The following is a 10,336-nucleotide window of genomic DNA, read 5'->3' on the forward strand; positions in this document are numbered from 1 at the left end:
ACTTTGAACTTTTCTGTACTTCTAAACACTCTAAATATACAACAAAATGCATTTAAGGGCTAAAAAAGTGGATTTAGCATGATATGTCCCCTTTAACACTCTTGATTCTCACGTCTCAAACTTCTTATGGAAAAACAAACCATCACGTATAAGTTTAAAAACACTACAGAACACCAAGGACCAAGGTGGCTTAGAACTCCCAAACTTTTATAATTATTATCTGGCCAATAAACTACTTTATGTTGTAAAATGGATTAATCAGAAATCCTTAGATGAAGGCTGGATAGACATTGAAAAAACCTTGTGTGAAGATCTCCAAGTCAGAGATCTTCCCTTCTTCAGTCCTGTCATCAAAAAGCACAGCTGCTTTAAAAGCATCAATATAAACACGTCGCTGACATCTTGGTGGGAATTTCTTTAAATGAATGGATCTTCACTCATCCCCTGCAAACTCACCCCCTCTGGAACAATCCCGACATCCTGCAAAGAAAGAAACCAAGACACTTCCCAAGATGGCAAAATAAAGGAATCAGTCCAACACATTTTCATTTATGATTGACCAACACCTAAATCATCCTATTTTAAGTGTTTAACCTTACAGTTTGAGATTACAACATTTCATTTATTTATCCCGATTATAAAGGGCGAATGCTACGGGACAAATCAACATGCCGGCAACAACAACAACAACAACAGCCGACACAGAGATATAACGTGCACAGAGAGAGCGGCCACAGGCCTGCTGCCTATACCGAACTGTAACTGCAACTCTAACATAATCAGATTTCCTGCGTTCAAATGTGCAGTACAGATTATTTTTAAACTCTAATCATGTCCCTAATCGCTATTTTCTCTAATTAACTGTCACCATTCCCCTCTTATACAATTTTCTTTTTTTTTTTTTCTGAAACTTAATCAAATATTTTTCAATTTAGCTTTTATTTTATACAAACACATAAAAGCATCCCTGGTTTAACACTGTTCACATCACTTCTCCTTCCATGCGTCTCCCATGAGAACGGCATTACAATAACAGCAGTGAAAACTGTATAGCATTTAAAACCCCTGTCTAATATCAGAATTCTTTCCTTGAATCAAGAGTTCCATGTTTTTTAAAATGATTAAGGTGATCGATATTTCAGTGTTGTGGTTTACTGGAGGTAAGTCCGATGATCCAGCAGCTCGGGGGTTGGCTCGGCTCCACAGTGGCCACATACCGACTGGTTTTCCTCAATCACCTCCCTGTGAAAACAGCGGCCGAAGCCTCCATCTTCCCCCAACCTGTGTGGATTTTCTAGTGTGGAGGTTTTCAGCCACTGGAATATGAGGGACGCTTTGATTCGGTGCATTTTTGAATTTGACCCAATTTGCAGGAAGCTGAAATATTTAAGGAGCGTCAACAAAGAAATGAGGGGTTGCTACTCGGATCTGAGTCAATCTGAGTCGGATCTTTTGCAGTAATGAGGGTGCGTTGCTTGAATCTAAAGCAAAGAGATGTTTAATTTCTCATTTAGGAAGAAAACAGTAGCTTCTGTTGGTTAACTTACAGTTCGGACTGCACCTAGAATTGACTGTGTTGTATTTTGTGCTATATAAATAAAGTTGAATTGAATTGGATTTTTTTTATTACATCATGCTAACAAACTCTGCATTATATAAATCCTCCATGAAACATTTGGCAAACGCTGGTTAAAGGGATGTTTTTCACTACTCGTACAGACCGATATTGGCATAATGAGGAATCTTGTTTCAGTATAAAGATTTCTGAGGTGCATTATGGGGAAAAAAAAAAAAAACATGACTCAAAAAAGTCTAATCAGGGGCTTTGTGATAATTCCCCGTTTACACGACGTCTCAAGTGAAAATTCATTGTTTTTGCCGTTTCGTTTCAGAAAAGTTTGACGTTTCCATGTTTTAAGCATTTAGTTGGTCTTTATGGCAGAAACACTGAAAATGATGGCGTTAGCGTGCCGAGCCGTTAGCGTGCCGAGCCGTTAGCGTAGCGTGCCGAGCCGTTAGCGTGCCGAGCCGTTAGCGTGCCGAGCCGTTAGCGTGCCGAGCCGTTAGCGTAGCGTGCCGAGCCGTTAGCGTGTGCTGTTGGTTGTTTTTGCAATGAAGCCACGCATGCATGCAGAGATCAATACATTTTAAACATTTACACAAATAACTGCATATGCAGCTCATTTTCATCCCTGCAGGATCTTATTTGCCGTCGCTGATTTTGGCAGGGACTTGCAATCTTGCTCGTTGTGATTCAAGGTGGCTGTTCATTTACTAAAAATACAGTCATGCTGAGTAGATTAGATTAAGGTGAATGTCAGCTTTAACCGTCATACTCTCGTCTGCACGAATTCTGGCTCAAATATTCCAAGCAATACATATTAAAATGTCCATCACTGTGACCAATCTGAATGTAGGAGGCACACATTTGCAGCATCTCGCTCTTTATTCGCTGGATAAATCATTGACACACCTTCTTCTTTTCATCTTTTCACTTCCAAACTGATGCGCCTCTGCTGACGAGACGCGTCGGGGCTAATGGATTCTCAGTGTGGGAGGCGAGAGAGGAGGAGTGTGAGAGAGGAGCTGACGAAGGTGAAGCAGATCACAAAGTGTTGCTTTTTTCCCCTGAGTCACTGCAGCTGCCCTTTTCAGAGGCTTTGAGGATTTGGAGGGGGAATAGAGACTCTCAGAGGCTCTTTAAAAGCAGAATTACCCGGATGTCTTTTATCCACCGGGAGAGAATCAAGGTGAATTTATATCTGTGGAGACGTATTCAGTTTGCTAAATGCAGCAGATGTTGGAAAAGCGTATAAGATGCAAAACGACAATTTAAAGGCGCTTGAATGTTTCTGTCCTACTCTTCTCTTTATTGATGCATGGGTGGCTGTATGACAAGAGCACAGCGCCATCTTATGGCTTTACAGGATGACTACAGTAGGGCTGCAACTATTATTACTTTTACCTTAATTTCCAGAATATAAGCTGCTACTTTTTTCACATGCTTTGAATCCTGTGGCTTAAACAGCAACGCGGCAGATTTATGGATTTCTGCTGGTTAACAAGCTTCATGTCTCCGATACATGGGTGATGCGTTCAGGTGCATAACGTAAAATAGAACTTTCTGGTTTTTTTCCTTTTAAATATGGTGGGTGCGGTTTATAGTCTGCACCTCAAGAGCCCGGAATTGACTGTATTATTACAATTATTTTTTGTGTTTATTTGATTAATCGTATTATGGTGTATTTTTTAAACAAACATTTTTATTGAGCCTTTTTTATACTCAGGTAAGTTATTAGGAATATATATACATGAATACAAACTAGAACACAAGACAATTGTGCATTTTACAGCATTTTATATAAATAATTTCTAATAAAACAACAACTCAAAACCAACACAATGACCTTAATCAATGCTTAACGAGCAATAACTGGACAAATATAAACTGCTATCTCAACCGTGTCTCAGTTTACAGTTCCACTTGTCTTTTTTGTGGATTTAGATTTATTGTGAAGTGCTCCAACACTTTGGATGACTTTTTTAATAAAGTTTTCTCTCCTGGCATCTCTTTTCTCCTGTTTCTTGGACCTTTTGGCAGCCGCCTCTGCCATATTCTGGCTGTTGGCTGCTTCTCCCGCCGTGCTGGTAGATTACAGTCACAGGTGGCTCATTACTGCCACACTGTGGCAGCTGCCAGAACAGACTGTTTGCTATAAAGCTATTAACCAACTAACCGATGACCAAATTAGTTGACATCAATTTAAATATGCGATGTATAATTTACCCCAAGAATTAGTGACGACTGGGTTTATACACCTTATATTACATAAGTCTAAATATTGCTGTGATTGGTATTGATCGGGGATGTTCCTGGTTTTTTCTCTAGACTGGTTGAAAATGATCTGAAAATTAAGCTCAAAGTATCATGAAGTACATTAAACATTTTTCCGGATTTTATCAATGATCACTTCTTAAAAGCTGCTGATTCACAAAACCTTGCATCACATTGCGGGTTAGCGTTCTGCTTTTCACACAGTATATTCTAGACTCAACTACAGTATATATTTTGTCAATTTGTATTAACTCACTGAAGCTTTTAAACCTTGAACTTAGTCAATTGTAAGAATGTTTGTCCCGATGGGCTGTGTTATCGTCCCAGACCAGGAAGAAGCAGCAGGGTTGATATACTATAGACGCAATAAGTCGCTCCTGAGTATTACAGTTTTTCTCTATGGACAAGACACTGTTCCTGAAAAATCACCCACATTTCCCAAAACACTGCACCTTATTTTCTTTATTAGGACACAATTCGCTAAGCACTGCACACTTGTGTCAAAAGCGCACTTTATTGTCAAAATTAGTACACAAAAAGCAAAAGTAGGACACGATTCTGATGTCAGATCGCTGCTAAATACAAAACACTCTCCTCTCAGTGTTTTCACATGAAGTATAAAAAAAATTATACAGTCCTTAAAAATGACAACTTAAACACAAACGCATCCGATGAATGATTCAGGGTGATGATGCATCGGACATCCATTCTGACCATCTGATGCTGTTTCCCGGCAGGTTTTATAGGTGCAGTTCAATGGAAAAAAGTGTTTTCAGCTTTGACCTGTTGTGTCTTAATTGGGACAGTTGTGTTGGAACAGAGTCCGAATTCTGCTTCCTCGTCTTCACTTTTTGAAAAATGTGTGCTATGATTGAGAAGTGTGTTCCAATGGAGTCTTCTTATCGAGAAATGGAATTTAGTGTCTTATCAATCGAGAAAAACTGTAATCATGTCTGTAAAGAACAGGAGAAAATCTTACCTCGGTCACACTGGCATATAAGACACATCTATCATTCTATGATTCATTTTCACAAAAACACCTATAAAGAAATTTTTTTTTTAATTTGTCCTATTTATTATTTTAAACATGAGCCTGAAGAGCATGACTGATATAATTGCGTAACAACACACATTTTTTAGAAGTGCACAATCCGATTTCACACACTCTTACACAGTAATTTCAAAAATGTCTTATTTAATGCAATTTTTACTATAAAAGCATATTTTTTGGGGTGATATTTTATTCACTTTAAGTCACAGCGATGGAGGTTTTTGTTTTTCTGTGTTACTCTCGCAGCACGCTGTTGCTATTCAGTGACATCGGGCTTGTCAAGTGACTTGCATATAAAAACATACCATCACTGACCACCAAACAACAAGCACAACTAAAATTGGTTTGACCGAATAATATTTTTATTGTTGCTTAGTGAAGAGGCAGAGTTTGATATGTTAACCAATTAATCAAATCTTGTTGTTTAGCCCTTGTGTGGCATTCAGGGCAAAAACGTCCACTAGGGGTCACTTTTTCCACTTAATTTCACCTTAACTTTCCCTGTATTGGCTCAAATGGCATCATTTTTGCTGAGGAAGCTTACTTTTACATATAATTTCTAAATTTTCGCTCGGTCAATAATACCCTGTCGGCAAATTTACTCCCTTTGGTGCCGTTCGTGGCTGTTTTCATCCACTAACTTTACCGCTGTAGAATATATTAGATAAATATTTCTTTCAAATTTTTTTGCACAAATCTGTTCATCAATCTTGGTCCTAATCAAAACTACCAAAAATTTAAAAAAAATATATTTATCCGATATATTTTTACAGCTGTAAAGTTAGTGGATGAAAACAGCCACGAACACCACCAAAGGGAGTTTTTTTGAAAATCTGATGCTGCACAAAAACTAAATATGCTTCAAAGTTAATTACATTACTAGTCTTTGACATATCCACGACTGTAATAACATGTAAAACAATTCCAATGTCTGATCACATTTTATATTGAAAATGGGTCATTTTGTGTGTATTCTTTCCAGTATCAGTGCCTTTATTTTCTAAATTGGCATTTAAGGGTTAATTTAAAAAATATATATTTTTAATACTTGGTAGTTTTGATCAGGACTGAGGTTGATTAACAGATTTATGCAAAAAGATATTCATCCGATATATTTTTACAGCAGTCAATGTTAGTGGATGAAAACAGCCACCAACACCACCAAAGGGAGTTTTTTTTTTTTTAATCTGATCCTGCACAAAAACTAAATATGCTTCAAAGTCAATTATATAACTAATCTGTGACATATCCAAGACTGTGATAACATGTAATACATTTCTTGTCTCTGATCATTTATTATATTGAAAATAGGTAATTTTGTGTTTTTCCCCTCCCAAAATCAGTGACCTCATCTTCTAAATTGGCATTTAAAGGGTTAATTCAATATATTTATTTATTTTAAACAAATATTTGGTAGTTTTGATCAGGACTTGGGTTGATTAACAGATTTATGCAAAAAAAAAAAACTTGAAAAAGATATTCTTCTGATATATTTTTACAGCTGTCAAAGTTAGTGGATGAAAACAGCCACGAACGCCACCAAAGGAAGTTTTTTTTTAACGCTGCACGAGGGTTAGTATAGCGATATAGTTTTATGATAAATACGAACCCTTGACGACAAGATGTTAATGTGTTTGTGCTGCAAGATTTGTTCATGTTGTGTACAAGTCGTCCACTTATTTTCACGCTCATAAATCACTCACAACATGTAGATTTAAAAGCAGATTGCCTTCTTGCTGCCATGTCAAGATTTGTTGTTGCTGCCAAACCTCAGCATTAGCCTCCTTTGGAGAGAGCGGTTCTTATGTGATGGAAGACTATACGCCCCGAATTTTCTTTTGAGATGAATGAAAGGAGAGGAAGAGAAAAATGTGGAGCCTTCCATGATTAATCAGCCTCACAAATGACAAGGCTTTGCAGAGAGAGCGAGAGAGCGAGAGAGAGAGAGAGAGATAGAGAGAGAGAGAGAGAGAGAGAGAGAGAGAGAGAGAGAGAGAGCGACAGAGCGAGCTCTCGTGCTGTTTTCCTGCTTGGGCTTCCCACGGTGTTAGTGATCTGCTACCACCAGCACTTTCCTGCAGTGGCATAGTAAATCTGATGCACACAGGACAGAGTAAACGAGAGAGAGAGAGAGAGAGAGAGCGAGAGAGAGAGAGAGAGAGAGAGAGAGAGAGAGAGAGAGAGAGAGAGAGAGAGAGAGCGAGAGCTTAATAAAAATAAGATTTCCCTCAGTCCTTCCGTGTTCCCCCTGCGGACGAACGGATCGGACGCCTCTCCCATCGACCCGGACAAGCTGCGCCCCTCCTCCCCTCTCCTCTTCCTGCTCGCTCCTCCCTCTCTGTCTCTCCCACCCTCCTTCACTCATTCCAACCCTCCTTGCTACATCTCCTCCTCCTCTAGCCTTGGCTGTGGATGCCCTCCTCACTTACAGCATGGACTCGGGAGGGGAAGGAGGAGAGGGCTGGATGGAGGACCAGTGGGAGAAATGGTAGGGCTTCTCTCTCTCTCTCTCTCTCTCTCGCTCTCTCTCTCTCTCTCTCTCTCTCTCTCTCTCTCTCTCTCTCTCTCTCTCTCTCTCTCGCTCTCACTATTTCTGATTCTTTCTGTGCTTCTTTTATCCTGTGTGTGACCTTGTGTAAGAGCTAACGTCTCTTCTGGCATGTCTGGCATGTCCTTGAAGGAGAGCGGCTGCATATGGCCGTGTGTCTAAAGTGGAAGGGGAGGGGGTCTGCAGGTTGATGGTGATCAACAACAAGAACAGAGAAGGCACGGGGTGGGGGGTGGGTGGAGGACTCGGCTCACATCCTATGCTTGCTGTATGTATTTTATGTCAGATGTGCAGAAGAACTGCTGTGGGTTTGTTTTCATACAGCGAATGTCTGTGGTTGTTTACCTGGATGTTGGTTGGTTCCGGTGGGATGTTCCGGAGCAGGAGGCTCTTGGTGTCCTTGCAGGAGGGCAAAGCTGGCGGTTGACCTGTCGCCTGTCGTCTTGTAATCTCTTCCTCGGAGCAAAGAAATTTGAAAATTTATTAGCGAGAAGAAAAGATGTGCTGGTCCGGGTAAATGCAGAAAGTGAATGGAGAGTGACTATGAGAGCACAACACAGATGCTTGTCCCTTGAGTCCCATGGATGTGCAAAAATATGCATAGTTGTGTGGGTAGCCCAGTTTCTCTATTCCTACCAATGCATTTGCAAATGCTGCACAAATTAAGGCTCATTTGTTATCAGTCTTTTTTTTCTGGAGGCGTTCGGGTCTACAATTAGCAGCTTTTCCACATTATCTCCCTATTATTCAGCTTTTTCTAATCCTGGGAGGTGTGACCTTTTTTCCCCAGAAGTCACTCGTGATCGCAGGTGCTATAACAACTTCTGCGTCTGCGGGGGGACGTACAGCGTTACCTAGATTTGACCCTGGGTGTCTGCTACTTGTAAACAAAACAAACCAAACATTCGCATGGAAGTAAGTCGATACATACAGCCGCATTGCGAGTTGGAGGATTCGGAGAGAGACTAATGAGCGGGCTGAGACGATCATGCCCTTAACAGGAGGTCATGCTGTCCTTCATTAGCACCAGCAGAGATGCAGGCCGGGAGACACGAGCATGACAGCAGGTGGCCCCGTCACCCCCCACTGTCAGAATGAGACTGCAGTTTGTCCCAAATCCTTCCTGGTACAAAGGTAAACATTAATCCTGCAGAGCTAAACCGCAAACTGCTGTAGGTTTGTGAATGTGGCCAAAGAGACGAACAAATCGCAATCAGGATCACCAACTTTCATAAAGTGTCAGACTCTTGTGGTGTCAGGTGATGGTGTTCGGGCCCAGTGGCTCCTGTGAACCCTCTCTTTTCGACCTGGGTCCCCTGGCCCTACATGTGAAGCCAGTGGTTTTAAACCTAGGTTTTAGAATGGACAGTGATTTTAAAATGGACTCTCAGATGAGGGCAGTGGTTAAGTCCAGCTTCTTCCACCTCAGAAGGTGAAGACCACTCTGGCACAGCAGCACTTTGAAACAGTAATCCATGCTTTTATTACATCCCAGCTGGATTACTGTAATGCACTTTATGTTGAAATCAGCCAGTCCTCCCTCACACGTCTCCGGTTAGACCAGAACGCTGCAGCCCGCCTTCTACCTGGAGCAGGTAAGAGGGAGCACATAACGCCCATTCTGGCTTCTCTCCACTGGCTGCCTCTGCATTTTAGAATTCGTTTTAAGATTCTTTTATTTGTTTTTAAATCTCTGAATGGTCTGGCCCCGCCCTACCTCTCTGAGCTGCTCCACCCCTACACCGCTGCTCGGTGCCTCCGGTCAGCTGATCAGCTTCTTCTGGAGGTACTGAGGTCCAAACCAAAGCTCAGAGGGGATAGGTCCTTTTCTGTTGCAGCCCCTCTGTTGTGGAATGAGCTACCACTGCCCGTCAGACAATCCCCCCCCACTGTCCACTTTTAAAACTAATCTTAAGACCTATTTTGATTCCTTGGCTTTTAACCATGTTTGAGACTCTGTGCCTGGTTTTATTGTTGTTAGTCTTATTGTTTGTTTTACTGTGTTTCACTGTTTTTACTCTCCTATTGTAATTTTGATTTTGTCTATTATGTGAAGCACTTGCACAAGCAGTTGTTTTAAATTGTTCTGTAAATAAAGGCGACTTGACTTAACTTGACTTGACTCTTGTACGCTTTGCCCGTAATGCAAGTCGTGTCCAGGTAGACCCCGTTTGTCGACGGTCGCATTTACTTTTGTGCCAGATAATGCAGGAAAAGGATCCCACATGAGGATCAGAGCCACAAAATATCACGTTCACATTTTTAAACCAGTCTGGACACGGTGAACTTATGGCCTCTGACTTCTCGTTGAGAAGATTTGATATTTGCTGATTTGTTTGGCAGCTGACTTGGATTCCCTGGAGCTGTTCTGCTTTCTGTTTTACTGTTAGATTGCCTCCGTAGGAACCACATTGCTTCTGATTTATTGTCACTTTGATTGTAAAGATTTCCCACAACTCCAGAATCATAAGATAATGCTCTCGTTTATGTGGGTGAGGTTATGGTTACGAAAAAGCACAGATAGAAAATGAATATAAAGAAAGACAAAACTCATAATACTTCATGTATTCTTGAATCAGTACATCATACCTCTTGACCCTGGCCAGGATTTGAGGGACAGGACGGGTGTTTATCTGGTAAAAATATCCACTGAAGCAAACACTCACACAACAGCCAATTGGACTTGAACTTGCACATCAGGACCCCAGAATATGTATATGTATGTGCTATACAATTATATACTTCTTTATTATATATAAAAACATAGATGTGCTCACAGTGACATGCACATCAATCCACACATTAAATACACCTTAATCAAACTCTCTACATACGAATCACAGTACTGTACCACACTGACTTAGAAAAGAAATTGCAAAACCAGAAATATACATAAAAAAAA

The sequence above is a fragment of the Lipophrys pholis genome (assembly GCF_963383615.2).
Source record: "Lipophrys pholis genome assembly, chromosome: 2".
Taxonomy (NCBI): Eukaryota; Metazoa; Chordata; class Actinopteri; order Blenniiformes; family Blenniidae; genus Lipophrys; species Lipophrys pholis.